The sequence below is a fragment of the Podarcis filfolensis genome, assembly GCF_964270895.1.
Source record: "Podarcis filfolensis genome assembly, chromosome: 6".
Taxonomy (NCBI): Eukaryota; Metazoa; Chordata; class Lepidosauria; order Squamata; family Lacertidae; genus Podarcis; species Podarcis filfolensis.
Window position 1 is genome coordinate 49,430,728 of NC_139609.1, and position 25,057 is coordinate 49,455,784.

General features: G+C 43.3%; 1 protein-coding gene across 12 annotated transcripts in view; it reads right to left on the reverse strand.

Moving 5' to 3' along the window:
• The window catches only part of RNF220 (ring finger protein 220), a 341,456-nt gene that overhangs the window by 258,272 nt on the left and 58,127 nt on the right, over positions 1-25,057 (reverse strand). Inside the window, exon 1 of one of the 12 annotated variants that reach the window (XM_083619863.1) lies at positions 24,223-24,357. The exons of the other annotated variants lie outside the window; for them this stretch is intronic. The gene's annotated coding sequence lies outside the window, so the exon portion shown is untranslated. Of the gene's footprint in view, positions 1-24,222; positions 24,358-25,057 lie in introns of those variants that run through there. 12 annotated transcript variants of the gene reach the window in all.

Consider the following 25,057-nt stretch of genomic DNA (forward strand, 5'->3'; position numbering starts at 1 on the left):
GGGCACCTCATGACAGTATACCGGCTTAGGGCAGTGTTCAAGTGGAATACTGTCAGGGTGACCAAACATACCTAACCAAAAATCACCCACAATCTAGTGAAATAAAAATATCCTGAGAGCAATGAGCCATAATGTAAAAATATTTTAAAATGAGCAATTAGAATACAAACAAACCGAAATCCATTGATGAAACAATCCAGGACGCAATACTGATATAATAGATTGTTAATAAATTATCAGATCTTCCATGAATCTGTTTTTTTTTAAATGAGGGGATGCGTATATTCATGTTGTCCAGCTGTAGACAACTCTACCGCAAAAGTGCCAGGTCCCTAATGGGAATAAAAAAATCTGAGCAAGGCTGCCTTCATCCCCTTTCCTTTGCCAAGCATGGAATGGCCATTACAAGGCCACTTCTTGCGGCATCACGAGTCATTAAAGCCAGGTGAGCTGAGGGAGCCATCAACTTGGTCCAGACGACTTCCCCAGATGTGACCAGCTCTCAGGATATAGGGGGAGCCCCCCTCCTGCCACGGACATACACCCCCTATCCAGCTCCTCCAGACATAACATTCCCAGCATTGGTTCACTTTCCCACCCCGGACCCCACCAGCAGGAGCGTTCTAGGCCATTTAACAGGAGGCCGTGTTTGGTTTTGAACAGATGTTTCTTTCCCCTCACCATCTCCTGCCGCTGTGCAAACCTTTGAGCTGGGACTGGAAATGAGTTCCACACACTTGCATACAGCCAGTCAGGTGCACATTCAGCAGCTATTCAAGCACAAGTTCCAAGATGAACATGTGTCGCCAGAAATATCTAAACAACTATGGACAAGAACAGAGATTGTAATATTTAATGTTGGCCTTTCTCCAATCCTTTCTTAAAAAATGAATGGACTTTGAAATTGTAACCAGGCTAAAATGCAACTAGGTTGTGTGTTTTTTCTCAATTCAGATCAAAACTGGTTTGGAGGGGGGAATGCATCAAAATGCAGTACGTATTTCATAAGAAATGACAGAATGGATACAGGATAGCTGGACTGCGGCTAATATCATGTGAACACCACTGCCCAAACTAGTAATGGGAATGCACTGGGTGCCGAGCAAATGGGAGTGTGTAGATAGCACAAGTACAAACATTTGTTCTTGATGCATTGTCCACAATTTTTTCAGTCATATGTACCACAATCCTATGTTTACTCAGAATGTACATCAGAGGTCCTAAAAATAGACCTATCAACTTTGGAAGTAATTGCAGGAACCAAATTATTAGCTTAGGCTGTTTTCTACTTGGAGTACATGAGTCTTATAGTGGATAGCTGAAAAGTAAGTAGGCTTGTGAACTTTGCTATTGCGAAAGACCAGAGTGGGCAACATATTGACTGTATGTGGCCAGATGACCATTAGCAGCTGCTCCCCATACCTATCCCCATCATTGCTTTCCCCATATTTGGTTTGCTAGCTAGTAGGAGCTAAGGCCACGAAGCATCTCTCCTCAGTTTCAAAAGTGTTACAGGAAAGCCTTGTCCCTTTCTACTGCATGAGAATGATGAAAAACATTCAGGGAGTTAGAATAATTGCACAGCAGCTTTGATGTGCTTAATGGCTAAACTAAAAATGGTCCATTCTTCCTAAGGAACCCTTGAAAGATCCCTTCTTCCTTCAATTACCTAGTCACAAAAACCATTCAGATCCCACGCCACCATTTAAGTATGAGCTGTCTGATATAGGATCTCCAAAAGAGCCAGAGATGCTGATAAAGGCTGTAAGGACCCTATGGTTGTCAAGGTCTGGTGTCCCGTCCCCATTTTCCCATTTCCCACCATTTAAAAAAAAAAACTGTGTGTGGGAGGGAACCAGAAAAAAATGGCACAGAAACAGGGTTTCCCCTTTTTTTCTGCTCCCCCCCAGGCCTTCACATCTCTAGGGGGCCCAGAGAAGTCCCACTCTGGCTTCTTCCTCACACAGCAAATTGTCATAACCCTGGAGTCAGATTCCTCATCTTCAGCGGGTGAAGACAAGGACTCTGAAACAGAAGTGGAAGGGTTTGCAGGGCAAGCCTTAGAAGCGCTCTCAGATGAATCTGCTGGGTCAATGCTCCTCCAGCCTGAGGGTTTGGCACTGCCATCCTCTGACTCAGAGGACACTGCTGCAGAAGGTCCAAGGCTCCCCTGCTCCATTGCAGTTTACAGGCTGAGGGCTTTAAACAGAGCAGCATCTTGTTGCACAGGTGGCACCAACAATTAGGCTGCACCTGATGCTGCTGCTACTGCAAGTAGTCTATAAGGGCCCAGTTTCCGCTAGTTCCTTACTGGAACAACTTCAGGACTCTGTGTTCCCCAGAAGACAGACCGATCCCTGCCTTGCCTTGAGTCCAGACTGAACCATTTCCCCCTTGCCATATCTTACACTATGGTTGGGCCTTGCCTTGCCACAATGCAGAGCACAACACACTGGAAGTGGGAACTCCTGATCGGGCAATATTAATATATATATGTATGTGTGTGTGTGTGTGTGTGTGTGTATACATATATATATTACAAAACCAGTCTTGAGCAAGGCCTGTGCATTTTTTTAAAAGGCTGATACATGTACTGCAATTATCTTTTAGGTGTCCCTTCAGAAACAAGCAAAAAGAAAACATTTGAGTCACCAGAAACAAAATGGCTAGGTTGTGCTCAGGTTAGGGACAAGCAGAAGTGGTGATAGAAAACACCCACCAAAAACATCACCATACAAACATGACAATATTGCCTGCCCAAAATAATGCGATTTTTGCCCAAAATTCCACACCAATGATGACTGCAGATGTATAACTGGTTATCTTTTACTTAGCCAATTTTCTGCGATATGGGAAAATCTGAATTAAACGTAACAAAAGTATGGGCTGGCATTTTGATGATGATTTGATATAGACCCTGCATGACACTTGCATGCACATGCTGCTGAGTTTGCACAATGAACTTCCACTTGGAAGTAACCGAAGCTGAAAAAATTAATAGGACTCATCACAGTGACAAAACACACGGAAAGTGGGGAAACTAGGTGCACTACAATCCTCATCTGCAAGTGTGGGTGGGACCAAAGCAGTGTTCAAAAATTGCACGGCTCCAGTGATGAGTAATTTGCCTGAGTGCCATCTGCCATAAGCCTATTTGCACAACACAACAACCTATTTATGTGGGCAGAGCGTGAAACACATATTTCAGCCCAGTTGTCCTCTTTACAGAGTAGAGTCACTTAAGCTATCAAGGCTGCAAATCAATATGAAGCTTAACTTCCATTTCAAACTTCTGCTATTGCTGTTCTGGCCAGGACCAAGGAGGCTTAGCCCACACCTCATGTTTCCACCACCAATCCCAAGGAAAGCTCTACAGGTGGTATTTTTGCAGGCACATTAAAGTGCCATTCCCAGCAGTGGCAACAACAACTTGTACAATTCAGAGGAGATCAATTGTTTGTGTAGATTAAGTGATGGATATAAATACACATGTACAAAACAGGGACAACAAACATGGGCCCAAGAAACATCCCCAGTGAAAAGGACAGGGGGGAGATAAAATCCCCCAACACAGAATGGTAAAAAAACAAACAGCCGTTTTCACCCCCCAAACCGTATAATTTTGTGTAAATTTTTACTTTAAACATCTCTTTTTTCCTTGAGCCGTGATATAGGCCCTGTCAAAACCAGGGGCAATTACTGCCATTAGGTTGCCATTATGTCACTGCCGCTCCCCCCATTACGAAGGTCTCTAGCACACAGAGCTATAATCTTTGTTCACTCTCGCTCCATCACTCCCAGAAGGAACAAAATTGTTTTTTTTTTAAGTGTCTTTATTTTGCCCCTGTCAACTCTGAAAAGGAAAGAAGAAGAGGAGGGGGAGAAAAAGGAAAGAAGAGGGAGAAAAGGAGAGAAAGCAATGGGCAACATTTTTAACTATGAGGTTGCCAGACAGACCAAAGTTGAATTACCTATAATCTTAGAAGAGGAATTCTGCCATCCTGTGTAAGGATCCAGAGATACCTAGCTGTCAGTGTGTTGGTAGAAAGGAGGAGAGTTTCTTTTTAGCCAGCTTTCTGCCATCTTTTCCATAAAGAATACTTGCTATCCTGCCATTTCCTGTTTGCCCCCTCTATCTACAGACTATGGAATCATGATAAGTAAATAAGAGCACCTGCCAGAGCCTGCCCACCACAGCAAACTGCCTGTGTCTACCTTGACAGCCCTAGCATTGTATAGCTTGACTCACTTACTCGAACCATCTGCATAAAAAAAGGGAAATAGATTAATTGTGCATGCACATGTCACAATGCATCTTGTTTTGTCCTGGTCTCTGTTTGCATAACACTACAAACTGTAAAATGTAATTAATTTCTGTGGTAGTTGGAGTGACAAGAAATTGTGAATGTAGGTTACTATAGGAAAGGAACGTTTGACTGGGTGACCTTTTGACTATCTTCTAATCCATGATTTTGTATTCCAGTATCACTCCTCCAGTCCTAAGCTAAGACATTCCTAGAGCAACCCTAGCACCAGGTCTAACAGTATGGGACACGATTCTTTTCCAGCATTCTGCTTGAGTCCTAATACTGTATGTGTACATCCTATTTGCGTCCTTCTCTGGGTACCCGTCAGCACGAGAAAGGCAGTGACAACAAAAGACTGGGCATTTGGGGGGTGGTTAGGGGGTGGCATTCCAGTTGTGGAATTCTCTCTCCATGAGCATATTCTTTTTTTAGCATTTGGGACCCAGGTTAAGACTTTGATTGCTTGTTTAGACAGGCTTTTTAAAGGTGTTGGCAGATTTTGTATCCTACTATGTTATTACAGCTTTAATGGATGTATTTATTTCTTATTGTGCTTAAATATAATTCTAAACTGGTGCCTGTATCAAATTGATATGGGTTGGTAAATAAATGTTGTAAATAAATGTCATCAGAGGTGACTGTTTAAAGAAGTACTGAGCAATAGCCAAACCAACGCAGAGAACCTCAAAAGGCCAAAGATGCATGGCTTCCCGAGTACAACTGGTTCTTCTGTTGCAACTGGACTCCTGACCACATGACATTATATTACAGGGAAAATGAGCAGCAAATATGGAGAGGATGGGTGCTATTTTTCCTGAAGTCTGAAGCAATGACAACTCTGTATATTTGACCATGTCTGGCCTGGTTACAAGATGGTTTATGCCACACCACTTACTAAAGGTACAGTTAACTCTCATTCTTCCCAACGTATTGTAGGTTACAAAAAAAGATGTGGAAGTGGCTAAACCAAACCCCATTATATTGCAAAAACCTAGATTTGCCACAGAGCGTACACTTAGGGAGCCAAAGTCAATCTCAGCTCTGATGAGTCTATCTACATGACAGGTCTATTTTTCAAGCATCTGTTTGTCCCATTCACACTTTACGTATTTTAAGGGTACACTTTACCAAAACAACAATATAGGTGCAAATCTAAAAATATAGGAAGTAGGAAGAAGTCTGGAGCAACAGAGAGCATTTCCTGCAGCAGCATCACAACCTGTCTGCCAAACCGTCAGGGAAGGGAAGGATATTTTTGTGGCAGATCTGGTCTACATCTGAATCACTTGGGACTGTAGCTTTAAAGCTAGATTGACAGCAAGGAAAATGAGAGTGATTGGGCTGGGGTAGAACACCTGACAGTCACATGGGACAAAGGCCCCAATCCATCAATTCTAATACAGCCCTGGAAGTGGATTCTCTATCAGATACTATAGTTAATACAATGCTTTGTTAAGGGGATGCCCTGGAGACAAAAATGACTGAGTGAGCAGGACAGATGAGAATTCATTTCCCGGCCCGGTCTAAAAACCAACTTGCTGATCTCTTGCGCCCCTTCTGAAGGAAGTGGGATCAGCTTCTGCACATCAGTGCCACTGTTGTCCTCCTCTCCACCCCGCCCCCCATACCCAGAGAGGAAAGGGACCTCCCAGAACCGCTACTGCTTTGAATGCAAAGGTCTCGCCCACCCTTTCATGGAGAGAAAGGAAGCCAGAACATGACAGACACTTTGGCTCCCACTGACGAAGGGCTGACCTAGCAGAATGAAAGCTCCCCACCCGAGTGTGAGAGAGGGGGAAGGGAGGGGAGGTCCCTGCCTGCCAACCACCCACCCACCCAGCCTGCTAGTGTTTTGTTTTTGTTTAAATCAAATCAAGAATGCCTTTAAGCAATTCAGTGAGGACTTTCCCTCCCCACGCCTCCTCTAACTCCCCCATCTTTGTCATGCCAGCAGCAGTCCATAGTAACTGTAGCCTGACCCATTGTGAGGGTGGTGATTCAACCAGTCACAGCGCTCCAATGGTTAGCACACCAGCCTGCCTTCTCTGCGGACATAGACTTTGTTACCCTCTTAACCCTGCCCAGCTGAGAGATTGAGCCTGGAGTTTTTTTGGCTGCCGGTTTCTCTCCCACACATTTCACATTTGCAATAGCAGGTCTGAAAAGTGTCACAGAAGGCAATGGCCTCCTGCCTTTACTTGGGCCCAATCAGCCGTCAGTTTGGAATTTACATGCTCAGGATCAGGGTGCAAGGTCTCCTATGAGAAAACACAGGACACTCTTTCCAATTAAACCGATATTAGCTCTACCATGAGGTAGACCAAAATAGTAACCTTGTGATACAGATTTTGGGAGCCACTGACAGGTAGCAAATTGCTTGGCTGGAGTTGGTTGGGTTTTGTTTTGCTTTATCACAGTGTCAGTGTGTGACCATTTGAATTTTCCACCTCAGGTGCTTAAGTGTCTTGGAACAGCACTGGTTACATGGTGTTACAGGAGATAATGACAGGTTTTTGTAACAAGCTGCTGGGAGGGCCTGGATTCAAAGGGACTGTATGTGGAAAAGAGAGTAACAAGTGTGCTGAAGACACATTTCCTTTGTAGTTTCAGCAGCTTCTCTCTCTCTCTCTCTCTCTCTCTGTGTGTGTGTGTGTGTGTGTGTGTGTTTGGAGAAAGACCATGACTGTTTCAGTAGTTCTCCATCTGGCTGGCTGACCTAGGTGCAAAAGAAGACATGGAAGGAAAATGCAGTATTTCGAGATATATGTTACATATGAAATGAATTTTAATTTTTTTCTATATTAAACATTTTATTTGTATAATCTGCAACTTGGTTTTAAATCCATTTTGACTTAGTGACATCATTGTCAAAGTATGCTACAAATTTGATGCTACTCATTTACTTTCTTGTTAATTAAGAAATGAACATGATTCTGAGGGATATGCCAGAGAACTGTCTTACAGAGTATTTTCACAAAACACTTAAATTAGTCATGCAATTTTGTGGCACAGTGGGTCTAGCTGTTAACCAAAAGGTTGGTGGTTTAACAGCTAGACCCACTGACAGGGACAGCTGTGGGTAGGATTCCTGCATTGCAGTGGGTTGGGATATATGACTCTCAGGGTCCTTTCCAACTCTACCATTATGATTCTATGTAGAGCAATCCAGACATGTCTACTCTGACATAACTCCCATTAACTTCAACTGAGCTTTCTCTCAGGTAAGCAAGTATAGAACTTCAGTCTAAGAATGCTGCTTGCTCTATTTGAACTACCTTTGAACACCATTCTAAAATGAGTGAAAGGTAGAAAAATAATAATGTCACACAATCCTTATATTGTATTATATTATATTAATTATATTATATTATTATAATGAACTAATGGTCCCTTCCAACTCTATGATTCTATTCTACTGCCACTTCCACCATGCATATACATCCCATTTGAAAGAGTATTGCTAAAAGTCAGGTCCCTGACTCAAGGAAGAAAACCAAAATGTAGCCAATTTACTTTCACCTTATTAACCCATTTAAAAAAGGGCTGATTTATGAATCATGTTCAAAAAGTCCATTGGGAAGGCTCACCTACTAATAAAAACATCACATCACTCCATAAAATCTGCCATGAGGCTCAAGTCTAGCAATTTTCAAATCTGTTTTGAAAAATAAAGCAGGTAGAATCATGGGAACCTTGAGCTGCTACACCCCCTTGAGTGACAGGTAGATTGACTTCGAAAATTAAAGAATTATAAATCCTGATGACAATCACAATTAGGATGCTAACAAAACCAGCACAGCATCTGCAAAAGACAATAGACTCTGTCTTTATCTTCTGGTATTGTATCAGTCTGTAGGCCAAAGAGCAGATAGAGGAGAACTAGCTAACATAATTTATATAGAGTTTTCAAAAAGCCTTTGACGAGAAGGCTACTAAAGAAACGAAGCTAATGTAGGGTGGGAGGCAAAGTATTGTCACGGGTCAGAAAGTGCCTAAGAAAGAGAGGAGCTGGGAGTGGGAATGAACGGCCACTTTTGGTCCAGGCAGAAGATTAACTGTGGAGAGCCCCTGAGCACCATACTCTTTAATACACTTATTAATGACCTGGGAAAGGGGATGGATGCTGAGAGGGCAGACTTTCGGAGGACAAGACTCGAACAAAGCAAAGGAAATGCAAGCCAAAATGAGGTGCTGAGCTACACACACAGTTTTGCCTACAGGGATTTGCTATTCTCAAAGCTGGATTTAAACCCTACAGAAGCTATTTTGGGATAACCTAGGAATGAATGTCCACAACTTTTGCTATCTTTGGCTCAACAAAGTACAAGACGCACAATGACAGGGAGCTTAAGAAGAATCACCAATCTCAGATGCAATGAGAGAAGCATTTTATAAACAAGTATGTTTACACGACGACTAGCATGATTTAGCTAAGTCGTACAGAGACATCTGCACCACTGCGGCTAAAGTGGCATCCAACTCTAGGACAGAGACATGCTGTTTTAGTCATCTTCCCTTGAAAGTAATCATAAAGCTATTCACTAACAAAAAATTTAAACACAGGTAAAGGTAAAAAGGTAAAGGACCCCTCGACGGTTAAGTCCAGTCAAAGGTGATTATTGGGATGCGGTGGGATCACTTCAAGCTGAGGGCGCCAGTGTTTGCCCACAGACAGCTTTCCAGGTCATGTGGCCAGCTTGACTAAACCGTTTCTGGTGCAACAGAACACCGTGATGGAAACCAGAGTGCACAGAAACGTCGTTTACCTTCCTGCCGCAGTGGTACCTATTTATCTACCTTATTTATTTATTTACCTTACCTAAACACAAGGACCTGGGACGCGGGTGGCGCTGTGGGTAAAACCTCAGTGCCTAGGGCTTGCCGATTGCATGGTCGGTGGTTCAAATCCCCACGGTGGGGTGAGCTCCCGTCTTTCAGTCCCAGCTCCTGCCCACCTAGCAGTTCGAAAGCACCCTTAAGTGCAAGTAGATAAATAGGTACCGCATTTCCGTGTGCTGTGCTGGTGCTGGCTCGCCAGAGCAGCTTCGTCACGCTGGCCACGTGACCCGGAAGTGTCTCCGGACAGCGCTGGCCCCCGGCCTCTTAAGTGAGATGGGCGCACAACCCTAGAGTTGGACACGACTGGCCCGTACGGGCAGGGGTACCTTTACCTTTAAACACAAGGACATGCCAGTCGAGGTCACCCTGGGCCATAATGGCAACCCTCAAACATTTCCATTGCCAGCCCAGCCAGAAACACATAAATTCCTTGTGTGAGACAGCTATACAGCCAGGAGAAAAGGAAGGAGGAAAATGAGTGTAGCAGCACCAATTGCTGCTGAAATTCCAGTATTGGGGTTGGGGTCAATCCCTGAGGTGGTGGCAAAATTACCAGCAGTGCCCTCCAACTGGCACTGTAACCCTACTACTTATTCATGTGAGATGTGCAGCTTGCACAGTAGCTCATTAGCTGAAGTGTGAACACCGCCACTCAGGGGCAATTGATACTTAATCCTTAGCTATTCACACCTCAATAATGGGGAGCAAATTAACCCTCACTATCCATCTCACCTAATTCTAATGGACTCCTGGGCCACACTCCCATTTGTACTATATCACTGAGGAGGCACTAGTAGCAGTCATTTGGTCTGCCTCAGTGTGTAACAGGTCTATAAATGGAAAACAGAAAATACTTATATACAACATGACTGTGTGTAAGTTTAGAAAAAAAGAAGCACAATTCCCTGTAACAATAAACAAGGACAAGTTTGTGACAGTTACAGCAACCCAAGTGTGAACAAGGTCTCGATAATGGGATGGCTCAAAAAGAGTAACCTTAAGGTTTGAGCCTATACGAAAACAAAGAATAGGTACAGGCCTTATAGCCTCTGCAAAAGTGGAGGGGCTGAGTAATACTTCTGTAAGAAACGGGGAATGGAGTTAATGGAGTACAACCATCTGACACTGCCTAGCAATTCATGGATTTACTCCCAGAGGACCTGCCCTAAAAGCAAACATCTTCCCACTCCTGCAACAGCTTTCAAAGGGTTAAAATAAAAACTTCCATAGAAAACCAGGAAGGGGGAAGGGAAGAGAAAAGGCACTGGAGAAAGAGGGACAGAAAGTTAATTGAAAATGCTGTTTAATTTTTCAGCTCCACTGGACTACACCCCAGCACAGATGGTTCATCAAGACAGTCTCTGTCTGTATCACTGTCCTTCCCAGCCTCTCTTTCCCGTCCCGTCCCCCTTCTGCCTAGTCGCCTTTAAAAAGGTGGGGGGGGAGCACAGCAGGCAGTAGCTCAGAAAATGAAAAAAAAAAGGCAAGTTAACACAAAAGCACATTCTGTGCCGCTCTTTTCAAGGCACTGGGACAATGCTCCCAACTTGATCCTTTCATAAAGGGAATGTTTCAGGGTCAGAAAACAGGACACATTAAGCCTGAAGAGGCTGAAGCGCTAGCCATTTTGCTGCTGACTTTGGTGGCCGGTTACAGGCCCATAATGGAGTTGGGAAGCTTCTTGCCTTTATTTATTTATTTTAAAGCCACTATTTCTTCAGGGCCACCCCAATCTCAGGACTGCCTATAGCAGACACTCTCTCCTGCCTTCCCCCACTATCCCTACTGCTTTCTCTCCCTCAGTACCCACATTTGTTAGCCAAAGAGAGCATCCTCTTAAACGGATTACTCGAACGAGACACCAACTGTAAAAGATTTTGAAGCTATTCAATATCCAACAACAAATCCTCCCAGGCTGCTCACATTCATATTTTCATTTATGCCCTTTTCTTTATCAATTAGCAGCCCCCATTTTCTTGACGAAGCAGGCTTATCTGAATCTGATTTCAAACACTCATTCGCCCCTTGCCAAGACTGCAGCCTACAGACTCCAGCCAAGATAGATAGTTAGCATTCTCTGGCTGAAGCCCTCATAGTCCCAAGGAACTGGGAAAAGCAATCCTACTTCCACCAGCTGAGTACTTTGCTAAATGAGTTCACATCTAGAGATACTGGGAAACTAAAAACTCTGCCCTCTTCTCTGCAAAATGTTGCATCCCAATAAGTTGAAGAGCTGGCTCTTTCACACACAAAAATGAACTTCTCAGTCTACTCACCCTTGGCATTACACAAAGCTCTCACAAACCCAACATGATCCAAACCTCAAAGATTTCTTCTTATTAATCTGCCTAATTCCTATATTAGAGAACAAAGCTTGGGACTAATGAACAGAACAGGAATGCCTGAAAACTCAGGAGACATTTAAAAAGACAATAAGAGCAGAAAGGTTGGCTGAAGCTCATGACTGCCTTTCTAAACATCCTAGCATTGTTTACCTGCCTTCTGCCATATCGAGTAGACACCCTCAATGTCATACTGATATTATCTATCTGGAAACTCATGGGGGCTTGGCCCAACTCTTCTAAGAAACAGAAAAGAACCATAAGCAATTTTTGATGGGAAACATGAATACAGTATAGAACTTGTAAGCCCTACTTACATGGCCATTTGCAAATGGCCTATTTATATTAGCAAACTCAGAAATGGTCTAATGTAATACCATTCTTAAACAGACTCATCTGCCATCAGATCCATTGTCAAGATTTAACAAGGGAGGCCTGACAGCTGTCAGAAACTTATTTTTTACACCACTATAATGCAAAGAATAAGTTGAAATATGGGAGAGATAAAGCAGTAGCAGTGAATCAGCGAAGTTCCTTATTGAGCCCATGATCAAGAAATTTCAGCTTTAACGCCCAGCTGAATCGCCACTGTCAATAATCCCCCTTCGCTGCAAAAACAGTATTCTTCATAATGAAAATGTTCCAAATGCCATAGTGTTGTCTATTCAAAGAGGGAAGAGGGAAACTGAATTCCACCTTCCCTGGGCTTCCCCTGTCTGGCTACATGATCTAAAAAAGAGTGTAAGTGTGTTAGAGCACCTCTTGCCACTGTGTCTCCAAACATAAATATGAAATTGCCACTTGGACCTGAGCTTGGAGAGCCTTAACAGGCACTAGATGCTAAACTGCCAAGACCTCCTATCTAATCAGGAGCTCAGCATTTTGGCTACTAACTTGGGAAGAGATCAGATCTCTTCAGCAGCGAATGTATAGTAAATGTTGAAGATGAAGCGTTATAAATGTAGCAGACGCTCTTGCAATGAGGAAAAAGGAATAAAGCAATTTTGGGAGGATACCTTGAAATAGTTTTGGGCACATAAAAACATTTTAAACATTTATTTTGCAGCGGTTTGCCAGCCTACAGTGGTACAAGGTCAGTAAAAATCTAAAAACAATCTGGTGATGACAAGATTTGGGAGATCCTGGGGGACGACAGAAAACTTCCGCTAATTATTCATCCTTTATTTTGTTTTTCCTTCAAACAGGCACTGCCCCTTACCTCCACCACCTGCATACCTTTGTTTCCCATTGCCCTTGAGGTAGAGCATGTGGGGGCACCAAACAGCTCATTAGCAGCTAACAGCCACATGGGTGAGTAGGTGGCGTAGGGGTTCAACCTCATGCTCTAGTGGTCCCCAAACTTCTAGTTGCTAGAAATGAGGTTAACTTATAGACAGTGAATTATTAAAGAACAATTCTATGGCTTCTACTAAATTTTCCTTTGAGGGATCCAGGATAGGTCATACAAGGGGGCTGAATGCTGGGGCCAGATGAACCAATGGTATCTCTTAAGTTCAGATGGTGTGGAGAGGTTGGGGAGGTGTAATAATTGCAAAGAGGCTGAGAGCTAGAAGGGGAGGGGGACTGGGGTGGTCGGCAGAGGAACGAAGAAAGGGAAAAGAAAAACCCAGCAGTGCACCATGTTGCATTGTTCACGCTCAGACCTTCAATTTGCTCTCGGCATTCTCCTGCAGCGGGGAGAATGTTACGCTGGCTTAAGAGACAAATCGGACACAAAATAAAGACCAAGCACTCAGCAGTAAAGCAATTATCACAACATTTTATGCCGGGGCTGCTCCTTTTGAAGGCAGCCTGGTGCTGCCCGCATGTACCTTAACCCGTTCCTAATAACCATAAAGTCACCATTATTTACGGTACAAGACATTAAATAAATAATGAAAAAAGCTGTCGGCAACAGAGCAAGGCAAGCAGGGTGTGCCGGAGAATCCCTTAGCACAGGCTTAACCTGTGCTGCAGGAGGAAAGTTAACTGAGCCTTGAGATAGAGGGGCAGCGATCCAGCAAGCAAGAATCAGGTGGGACCAAAACCACATAAAAGAATTAAGGGAGACAACAGTGGGGAGGGAAACACAAGGTAAAGTAGGATGCAGTCTCAGGTTTAACTCAACCACCCATGAATTTCCAGCACTGCTGGGAATGAAATTTGTAAGGCCTCTGAGCCTAGCAAAGGAGGCATATAGCAGGCCAAATATGTACAAAACACAAGTCAAGCAAGAATACTAAGAATGGCTTTAAAGTTAGAGCTGCTATTATTGTTGGTGGTTGCTAACATTAAAACTGCATTATAGTTTTACTTGAAGGAAGGAAGGTTCATACAGCTTCATTAGGTATTATATAATACATCTAACTTGTGAAGACCACTAGCATAGCTTTGACTTAACTCTTGACCATAACAGGTAGTTATCAACTTGAACCTTAATTAAAAACAGAAGGAAAATAGATCCGAATTACTTGTGAGAATAAGCACCAATGTCAAAATTCCAGAGCAATTCATGTTAAAAATAAAAGTTATTTGCAGGAACAGAAGGGAAGTCAACTCATCTTCAATGGAAGAAAAATAATGCTATTTTTTTTAATGGCATCAGTTACTCCATCATTCAATCACTCAATCAATCAAATATGAATCAAAGATAAAAAAAAAATCACAAATTAGACCAGTCTGTTCAGTTCCCCCAGCTCCTGGGAGGAATTAATCTGGTTGGCATTAACAGAATATATTTCTCTTGATAATTATCAGGCGATCTTGTTAAGAATCTTTAGATCTGCTTGGTAGACGGCAGATCAGGATTTACTGGCACCTGTTTACCATCTCATTTAGTGTTTGTCAGAGTATTACTTATTAGTAGCTACACAAATTACTCATCTCTTCCCCACTGGATATTTACTCTGCAATACCAACACATTGGTCATTCACTTTTTATAGGACTTTTACATGACACTGTAATTAAACAGTGGTTCTTTCCTTAAGGTTCTTCCATCCCTTTTTTCTGACCACAGAAAATTTGAATTTTGGGGATGTACAGAATAGGAGCACAATCTCCACAGGTGTTGATTGCCTCAGCACTATTCTTAAATCTTTTTTAGAGAGGGGTGGCTGTGTGCTACTCACCTCTTTCAGCACACTTTAACTTTCTTGCCAACATAATTGTATCACCTTCCTTTTTTAAAACTGCTCCAAAATACCTTTTCAGCTTCGTTTTTAAAATCATTGCAATATTTGTGAAACAGTGCTAAAATGAAATTAAGAATTTTAGTGAAAATTTTAACATTTACTTCACTGTACCAGCCAGATGGGTGGGGTATAAATAATAAATGTTTTTCTGTGCTGAGTTTCTCCCCCCAAGTTAGTGCTAAAACAACTTTTTAAAAAAGCTGTAGGCCATGTTACTGACACAGCTATGTCGCACACACTAGTAGAGGCAGAACAAATTGGGGTGTACACACAAACAATTTTCATACCCCCTGAAATGTGGAAGTCCATTTCAATTTCACATGTAGCTTATAACAGAAGGGCAGTGATTGATTAGAGCTAAGAGCCATGAGCTGTTGTTAATACTATTCCTAGTCAAAAGTAGATCCACGGAAATAAATGAACATGACTAACTTAGTTCCATTAATTTTAATGAGTCTACTCTGAGTAAAAATAAGTTGGCAACAACCCCATCAGTCTAAAAGCACCCAATTTCTGCACTTCCCACTGCTGCCACTTCAATATGGCAGGAAGTGAGAGCCGGAGCCATAGGATATGCTGAGCCCAGAAAACAGGAGCCATATGAAAGCTCCAACACAGGCACTTCTCTTGCCCACATGGAACGTGCATGCATCAGTGATTATGAAAGATTGCCATGGATATTGTAAATCTTCTTAGAGCCATGATGCAGTGTCAATCCCATGGGGACAGCTGCGTCTTAGTGGAAAGCAGGAGCTCAACTGACCTAGAGAAAAAGGCATCAATGGAAGCAAGTCCTTGGGGTTCAGGGCATATAACAGGTCCTATTGAAGACAAGAACAATGACAAAGAATCACAGTGCAAGGATGCCTTGGAACTTGCTTTCATATTAAATGACTCTGCCCAAAACAAAGGAAAGTAACTTCTCAGGCAGCTGAATGATAAAGTCAAGCACGGATACAATAAGATACCATGCCATCTACACAGAGACTCTGAGAGGAGATTGAAAAAAGTGGCACAGGTTTGTATAGTACTGGGAGAATCACATTCCTGTGCTGTGTGGCAATACTACACTAATGTGGCTGCTTCAAAGGGTTTAAAGTGACAGAAATGTAAATTTGAAAGAAATTAAAATAGAACAATGTTCAGAAGGTTTGTACAAAGAAAAATAGTGCAAAGCAGCTGATATGAAAATGGACTAAGAGAGCAACATATATAAGATGAGCAGATTGCAGATGGGAGGGGATACAGATGAATCGATCACGACAGGGGTGTAAACTGTAGAGCCTGTGCCTGGGGACCAAATGTACCCAGGCCTCTTTATCTGGCCCTCGGGATTTTCCCTAGGCCAATCTCCTTTCCAAAGCTGCACCTCTCAATGACCCTGTTCTGCTTTTGCCTTGCTAGAATGTGTCATTCAAATGTGATAATGCCTCTTGCTTGCCTGGATGAAGGGGGTGTGTGTGTGTGTAAACCTTTGATTTTTGCAAGGCTGGAATATAGCTTATTGGACCTACAGAGCCACAGGCACTGCTCTGCCCAGATTTACCTCTGACCCCACCCACTACTGGGATGTGGCCTTTAGAAGGCTTCCCATGAAAGAAAGTGGCCCTTCGGGCTGAAAATGGTTTTCCAACTCTTAGATTACAGAGTGCCATTTCAGAGATCTGTCGTACAGCCATCTATGAGCTGCACCACTCAGGAGCAGAGAGGTGAGGACTGAATGCAAATACTATGCTAGGAGCTGAAGATCCTGCTAGTGGCCCTGAAGACCAGTATCACTGGAGATGTTAGCAGGAGTACACAAAGCAGCTAGAAAGAGAAGTGATACTACTAGGCACTCCATTGTCTATAGCTCCAGAATTATTCTAATGGCCAGCAGTCTAGAAATCTTTTTAAAACTCTTTCTTCCCATGCTGCAGTTCCAACAAACACCCACTGTCAGAAGCTGCTATTTGTTAGGTAAGGGAATCTTCCCTCCTATGACAAATAGCAGATTTTGGGTTGGGGTTTTCACTGGAACCACAGTGTGGAAGGGAAAGTGTAAGCCCCCTTGCTACCAGCCCTACACTGCTATCTCAGTGTTGATCAGGGGCTTCAGAAAGGTTTGCACAGTGTGTCATTCCACCCTTTGCCTCTCAAACAGTGGTGGCTGCTGCCCACTGGGACTAGTATGGCAGCAGCCAGGGAGCATAGCTGTAAACTTTTCCCTTTTCTTGCAAGCAATCCTATTTGGAATAAGGGAATTTCCCTTTTAAAAAGGGAAAAGTTGACAGCTACGCCAGGGAGTGTAGATGTAGCCAGAGCCAATGAGAGAAGTAACCAACTAATTCTAGTTTTGTCTCCAACTTTCTCCCTGCTGAGTTCTATTAAGAGCAACAGAGACTAAAAATGAAGGGAGCTGATAGTTCTACCCCTAGACTGCCTGTAAGAGGAGTCTCCTGTATCAGGCCATTAGCCCATCCAGGCCAGCATCCTGTTCGCACAGTAACTACCCAGAAGCCTGTGGAAAACCTTCACGAAGGACCTGAGCACAAGAGCGTGCGCGCACACCCACACCCTGTATGGATTCCACTGGTATTCAGAAACGTTACTGCCACTGACTGTGGAGGCAGGACACAGGCATCATGGGTAGTAGCCATTGATAGCCTTATCCTCCACAAATTTGTCCAGTCCTAACACTCTACCTAAGTGCATGCTGACAGGATCAGGTATTTCCATAATAGTTTGCTTGGCATTTAGGCAGCTATCCCAAAGCAGGCTGCTATGATCTATGCTGTGGCCAGCCTGAATTCTCAGTGAAGGAGAAAAGACAGCCTGAGCTGATTGAATTATTTTAGCCGACACTAGTCAAATCTGCCATCAGCAAGAGAAAGAAGTTAGGCTGGTGTTTCCCTGGACAGAGATGAGGCCATTCAAAGATACCCACATTTCAGGCAGAAGTTTCCACACAGCCACAAGTGTCTGCCGCCACTGCTGAACAGTTACAAAGCAGCTGCCTACCACTCTTCCATCAAATAGCATAACCATCACCACCACCCATTTTCCCCAAATCTTGAAAAAAACATACTCTAAACCTGAGGCTTCAATGGCCAAAAGGGGTGCTGCAAATGTTGGGGGGGGGAAGAACCCCTTCACAGACATATTGGTCTGACTTAGAAAGTAACCTCTCCTCAACAACCCCCTCTTTTCCCCTCCTTCTCAACACCCCCCCCCCGCCCTTAAATTCTTCAAAGCTCAACTTGATTAAAATTCAGGAGTTCCACTGCTCCCCCACCCCATCCCTACCTCCAAAAGAGAGTGCATAAAACCCAGCAAGACAAAGCCTCCTTGAGTTGCACAGGCTCCCCCCTTCCCTAGGACAGAGGCAATGTAAGAGGGAAACCCAGCCCTGACAAAGCCTATTGTCCCCTCTCCACTGCTGCTACTGCTGGTGATCTAGGGGCTCCAGAGGACAGACAGACACACACACACACATGCCAAAAATAAAAGAGTTGGGAGACTTTTGTGTGCAATACAAAGGAGCTCCACAGTAACAAAGCTTGCCACAAGATTTACTCACCTGCTTCTTGAGGCGTTGAGAGCAAACACCATTTGGTGACTATGGCAGTTGACCTCAATCCGCTATGCTGAAGTCAGCACTACGAGAGGGATTGGATTTTGTGCTCACTCACAGGCACTCAAGCCCACTGCATTCGTAACTAACATGGCCACTCTTCTTAATTCTACCTTTCAGAAGTTGAAAGGTAGTTGTGGTCAATGAGTGGAAGCAGTTGTGTGGCCAACCAGCCTGTCCTTCCATACATGGAATCTAGCCCCTTTAGCAGCATTTAGCAAGCAACTGTGCCTTGATTAAAGGACTTCAGAATCTATGAAACAAACACTTCTCCTGCTGCACTATTGAGGTTTTGAAGATCTCAACACCAAAAATCTTATTTTTTAAAGATTGACCATCAAAATCCAAATTCCAGTTACTACTTCTTTAGTTGAAAACATATCTAAACTATTAGCTCATAGTGTGCCCTGCCATGTTTAAGCCCTTGCAGAATAGACCCTAAGGATAACAGACTCCTTTCCTTGTAGGAAAACCCTAAACAAAAGGCAGTGGTGTGTGTGTGTGTGTGTGTGTGTGTGTGTGTGTGTGTGTGTGTATATGTATGTATGTATATATATATATATATATATATATATATATATATATATATATATATGGGGGGGTTTACAGAGATTGACCAACTACTCTGTTTCAGCATCCTACAAGGTCACATTCTGCAAGCTGAGCATTCTCATTCATTCATTTAATTTGTATGCTGCTCTTCTACCAGAAAAACATGCTAAAAGCTGCTCACAACAAAGAAATGGGTGCATTTCAAACAAACACTATGAAAACAATTTCATAATAACATAGCAGAATAATAACAAATGTAATAATGTACCAAAAACCAGCATTCCAGTACTAGAAATATAACTAGATTTAGTTAAACAACATGTAGCATCCACTATGAAAAATAACAAGGGAGCATCACAGTTTCATCTTAGTCCTAGAAACACCCCTCCCAGTGTTCCTTTCCTGTAGCAGCGACTTATAAGGCCTCTAACGGCAAAGGGTGGGGTAGCTGGAAACAGCCCTCTCATGATGCTGTTCATCAGGTACTGCTTAGAGGACACATGGTTCAGCCTGAGTCATGTTCATACATTAGAATTGGTCTATTCTGAGTAAAACTTATTTGAACACAGCCTGTACAATTAATTAGCAATTATAAGACAGTGTTGATAGGGGTGTGTCTGGATCAACAGCGTAACTTGAAGGGATGTGGAATCCAAATAATACACAATAAAAGTATACCTTTTACAAAGTAGTCTATAACCGTTCGAACATTTCTAGACTTTGTGACTGCATTTGTGTTTGGAAATGAATTTGCACATATGCACTAGAATAGGAGAGGGAACATAGTTAACCACCAAGGCTTTTCTTGTTGCAAATATTTTCTGTACAGTGACTTACCCATCAATAAATGGATAAACTTTTCAGGGTGCAAGGCCTTGGCACAGCAAAGGTAGCCAAAGCGATTTAGAGTCTACTCCCACTAGTGGACAGTGCAGTGGAGCAGAAATGCTGACCTGACCTCCTGGGGGGCAAGCTGCTGCTGCTTATTGGGAGGGGTAATGCAGCAGAGAGGTAAGCACTGTACCAACACACTAGTGGAGTCAGTGTGGCATTCCTGCACCTTCCTCACCACCTTGCCTCTCCCCTTCCTAAGTAAGCAGCAGTGGCTCACCTGCCAGGAGCTCCTGTTTACCCTTGGGCTACAGAAATCAGCACAAAAAGAAATTATATAAAAGCATACCCAAATCCATTGTTCTCTGCATCTCACAACTTGTGCATTTCAAGAGTTCAGAAGGTCGGAATTGTATTCCCCCCACATTCCCCCCCAAAGTGGCTGGGGCAACACAACCAGTTAGGCAGGATATAGGTAAGAAAATCATTATTATTTTCAATAAAGTTTAATAATCCCACTGTCATTTAAGAAAGATAACACTTCTACCTATTATGGGATGATGCCATAACCTCTGTGCAAATTACACTGATCACCTTAAACCAAACTGCAATTTACCTGGGGCTCACCAAGTCAGAGTATATTTTTCGTTTGGCTCCATATGCTAACCATTCCTGAACTAAGGCATAGCAATCCTGCTTGGGACTAAGTGGCAGAACTCATCTAATGAGCCACATCAGCAGAAGCCCTTCATAAGTGCTTCCACTTGTGCAATAGGCCTTTCGCATATCCCCACCACATGCCCCTTGGGAATGGCTCTGGTGGGATCAGGAAAACACCCAGGACAGCACACAGGGTGAGAAGGAGAGACATTTTGTCTGGCAAGCTGAAATGCTTGAACAGACAGAATATTTGCAATAGTGCAACGTTCAATTCCACGCAAGAACTATGAAGAAAAGGCCAGAGAGCTAGGAAGAGGTTTGCATGCAGAGATTATGAGAGTTATAGAGGTCAAGTAACAAGTTGCCCTAGCTACTTTGGACTTTCTCATCTAATTTGAAAGATAAAACCACAAAGATTTGTCTCAATAATTACTTTAATCAAGTCCTTTCCCTTACAAATTTGCTAAAAATGCCCTTAGGAAAGTACTCGGGAAGTTCATTCAGGTTTGAATTGTGAAACCTCTACTTGGCCAGTAAAAGCAAACTCACACAGTTACGTTTAAAAATCCACTTGCTACAATGCCCAAAAGAAAAGAGGGGAAGGCTTTTGCATCTTGAACAGTTGTGTAGCTAAAGAGAGAATTAAAGAGAAAATTTCAGCAGATTTAATGCCACGGAAGCTACATCTGCCACAATTCCCTCTTCTATGTAACTACTAAAGGTGCAGGAGCCCTGCCCTCTCTTTCATATGGCCACCCTACCACCTGCTAATAAGCTGTGGGGTGCTACTAAACTGCAACAGGAGCTCAAAACACAGTGTAGTAACAGGAAGCAAATCTACAATTCAGCTAGGAAGAGGTACAATAGAAGTCTCTGCCTACGTCAAACCCTCAAGACACACCACAAATAATGAAGCATCTGGTCTAGAGCAATGATCAGCGGAACAAAATTCACATAACATGGACTCAGATTTGATACACACATCATTGTGGCAGATCTATGCCACAGCTTGGTTCGATGCCAGCCATCATCCTAGACCAGCGGGCACATTTCAAATTCTGACAAAGTGCTGTGGTGCCAGTCACAAAATGGCTGCTGTGAGGGCATGGCATTACACAAAATGGCTGCTGTAGGGGCATGACATAGCACACAATTAGAGGGAGTACAGTCATTGCTCTTTCCCCAACAAATGCCCCCTACCCAAGGCAACCTCATATTTGCTGTAGGAAGTCACCTATGTCCTGCTGGTTCTGACTATGGAAATCACACAATATTGATTTACACACACACACACACACACACACACACACACACACACAGTTGCTGTCTAATAACATGGAACATACCCCAGTGCCAGGAAAAATAATCGGGGTGGTCACACCACACTTACTCTCTCTTGTATATACAGCACCACAGGAACACATGCATCGTTCACACACAAGCACTTTACATATACAATACTTATACATATATATCCACACAGGCAGCAACCATTTTAGTTGCATCCAGCTGACGCATGATTGGAGGCTCACGGTCCTTTTGGACATGGAAGAGGGCAGAATGGGGGAGCGCTTATGCGCACTTCACTGAGACAAGCAGAGTCCGGGAACAGGAACCTTGCGTGTATTTTTTCCTTTCTCTCTCCTCATGTCCATCTCACTCTCTCACTTCCATACCACACACACAAACACACACACACACATTCAGTAAAACCCCTCCACAGGTGAAGAAAGTGCTTGCCATTTCCAAAAAACTCCAAACAAAACGCCCTGAAAAAATACATGAGCACCACCAACCTGGCACCTGTTGCCACCATGTCAGGTTGGGGTTCTCTGCACCAAAGATACTGTTGCCACAGCAACTAGCTGTTCTGGGATCACGGGAAACACAGAAGTAGGAAGAAACTTTTATCACAGTTAGGCATGGGTGATATATCAATATATCGCCCAGGACTGGTATGTGGGGGCAGACCACAATGACAGCTTCACTCAGCGGTATATCACTGGTGAAAATGTCACCGCACTTGAGTCCCTCTGCCTCCAGCGCCCAGCGCACTGAGGGATGAACAAACTAGATGGGAGCTGGAGGCAGAGTGACTCAAATGGCGGCAGTTTTACCAGCGACATACCGTGTAGGGGCTCTTGGCTGCTGCTGGTGGGCCAGCGCTGGGCAGCAGCCTCCAACAGCCCCTCTCTGCAAGGCGCGGATAGGGTGGCTTTGCACCCCGTGCCTTACGAACTTCTCCCAGGAGGGTGGGCTGTGTCATTCCAGCTGTATTGGCCACAGCCCACGATGTGCTAGATGAAAGCATCTCAGCTTCCACGATGAAAGCTGCAGCAGTTTCACCTGGCATCTCACAAGCTGGGGCCATTGCAGGTTTTTTCAGCATCGCGGTATATCGCCAAACCCAGATGACTGGCTGGCAATACACCACGATGTTGAAAACCCAATATCACCCAGCCCTAATCACAGTTATGTGAGCCTGTGTGGTAAGGTGGTTAGAGGCGGTAACCTAGGCTCAAATCCCCATTCAGCCATGAAATTCGCAGACAAACTTAAGGCTGTTGTTACCTCTCTGCCTAAATTCTCACAGAGATATTGAGAAGATAAAATGGAAGAGAGCGATGTATACTGCCTTAAGCCTCTTTGCTATAAACTTAATAATCTTGGTATCTATTTGGGTAGGATTACACAAAAATCACTTGTGTATTACTATGTATCGTTAATTTTCCTGAGTTTTGCACAACTTTTTGCTCCTTCCCTTCTTTTTGTATTATGCTTTTCTAATATGTTATTTTCTGGAAAAAGCATTGAAAAAATAATAGTAACAACTACTACTACCACTCTGCTGCTGCTGTTACAGGAGGTACCATGCATCATAAACCAGTTTCTACAGATTATTCTTTTTAATTTCTGTCGCAATTAAGCTATGTCCTCTTTGCATTAAGGTAATAAAGTTTGGGGGCAATTCATTGTGTAGTGAGGTTCCTAAGAACATTATGGATAATCTGGGGTTAATTAGCTGACTGACCAATTAAGTGCTTCCACCCCCTTCCTTTACCAGAACATTTGTATAAACTGAAATACCTTGCAAGCAGTTCTGGCTAGATCAAATACTAAGTAAGCATGGGCCTCAGTTTTCCTCAGTACAGACAGGTAACTTCATGCTCACTTTTTTGGTGCAGGTTACAGGGGAAAAATAGCCTTCCACATTTTGGACTCACAACTCAGCTCCAACCAACATAGCAAAAGGCCAGGAATGATGGGGCACCACATTGACTATCCCTGTTCTAGGAGATGTTAGAAAAGGTTGAGAAGAATGAAGAGGATTTTCAGCCTTACAGATCTGATTTTTCCCATCAGTAAAAATCAAGCCTAAAAAGCACCCTTAGGCCAGAAAAGTGACAAAGAAATTAATAATTAATCCAAATCCTGGGCAGCCCACCAGAGCACAATACTTTAAAGTGTGTATTCGAAAAGAAATCCAAGCACATACAAACCAAAGCCATTCTTTGAACGCCAGCACCCAGGAACTGTGGCAGATGCAGGATTGATGCAGCTGCTCCAGCAAGCCAGTTCAGAGAGCCCTTTCCTCGACAGCTCACCCTGATGCCATTCTCAGAAGTCACTCACTTTTTTCCACATTGCCTTTTTATTGTTTCAACTTTTTTGTTTTCTTTCAGAGTAACAAAGAACAGAGAGGAGGGAAACCCACAACACTTTAAACTTAAGGCTATTAAAAATGAAAAGCAAAAAAAGGAAGCTGGGAAGGTGGGAGGGGGGCAGGGAAAGAGAATAGAGGGGATATTTTCTCTTGCCTTTAAGGAAGGGTATTTTTCTTTTTCAACCTGCTTTTGAAAGAGTCAAGCCCCATAAAGATCTTTACCTTTCCAGATGCCTGTAGCTCTTGATAAAGGTGAAGAGGAACAACTTATGTTGGGCTGAGAAGAACAAATCCCTTCTTTTGTTCTTGGCAAAAGTCTTTGCTAATTGCTTCTGGCTGCTTTCTGTATTTGTCAGTTAACACTGGGAAAAAGCAGGGTAGCACAAGAGAGGGAACAAAATCAATGGGTGACAAAGTGGGGGGAAATAATATCTCTTTAGCGGCCTCAAAAGTACAGAAAGAGGGATAAAGTAAAGAGAATGGGAGAGGTCTCAAAAATAAATAAATGACCCGATACTGCTTGGGTGAGCCCCATTTTTCCTATCAGCTTTTACAGGGGGCAATACGTTTTATTCATTGCCAGGACTGACTTATCGCAGCCTTGTTTTTAATGAGGTATAATAAGGAGAACATTTTGTAACAACACGGCTCCGCTATTTTATCCGACAAACAGCTGTGTCATGGCCGTCGCCGGGAGAATGAATCATATCTCTCTGCCTGCATATGCGAACTCCCATGTAATTACCCTTGCATCTTAAATAAAGCAGGCCCTAAACCTGTCGCTCAGATTACAAGCAAGCGGAGCAACCCTCGTAACTGTGGCCTCTATCATTACAATTAATTTATCACAGAAGCGCTGAGATTAGAGACTGGAATTAAAACACAGTAAGGAGGGTACCACTGTGATGACAACAAATGAATCTGAGAGGGGACGGGGGGGTGAGATAGTTTTATTGCAAAGGTTGAGAAGCCTAATTTCTTAAGTAGATAAACATGGAGGGAGTTCTATACTTTACATAAAGCTGGAAACAGCAGGTACTCTCTCCCTCTCTCTCAG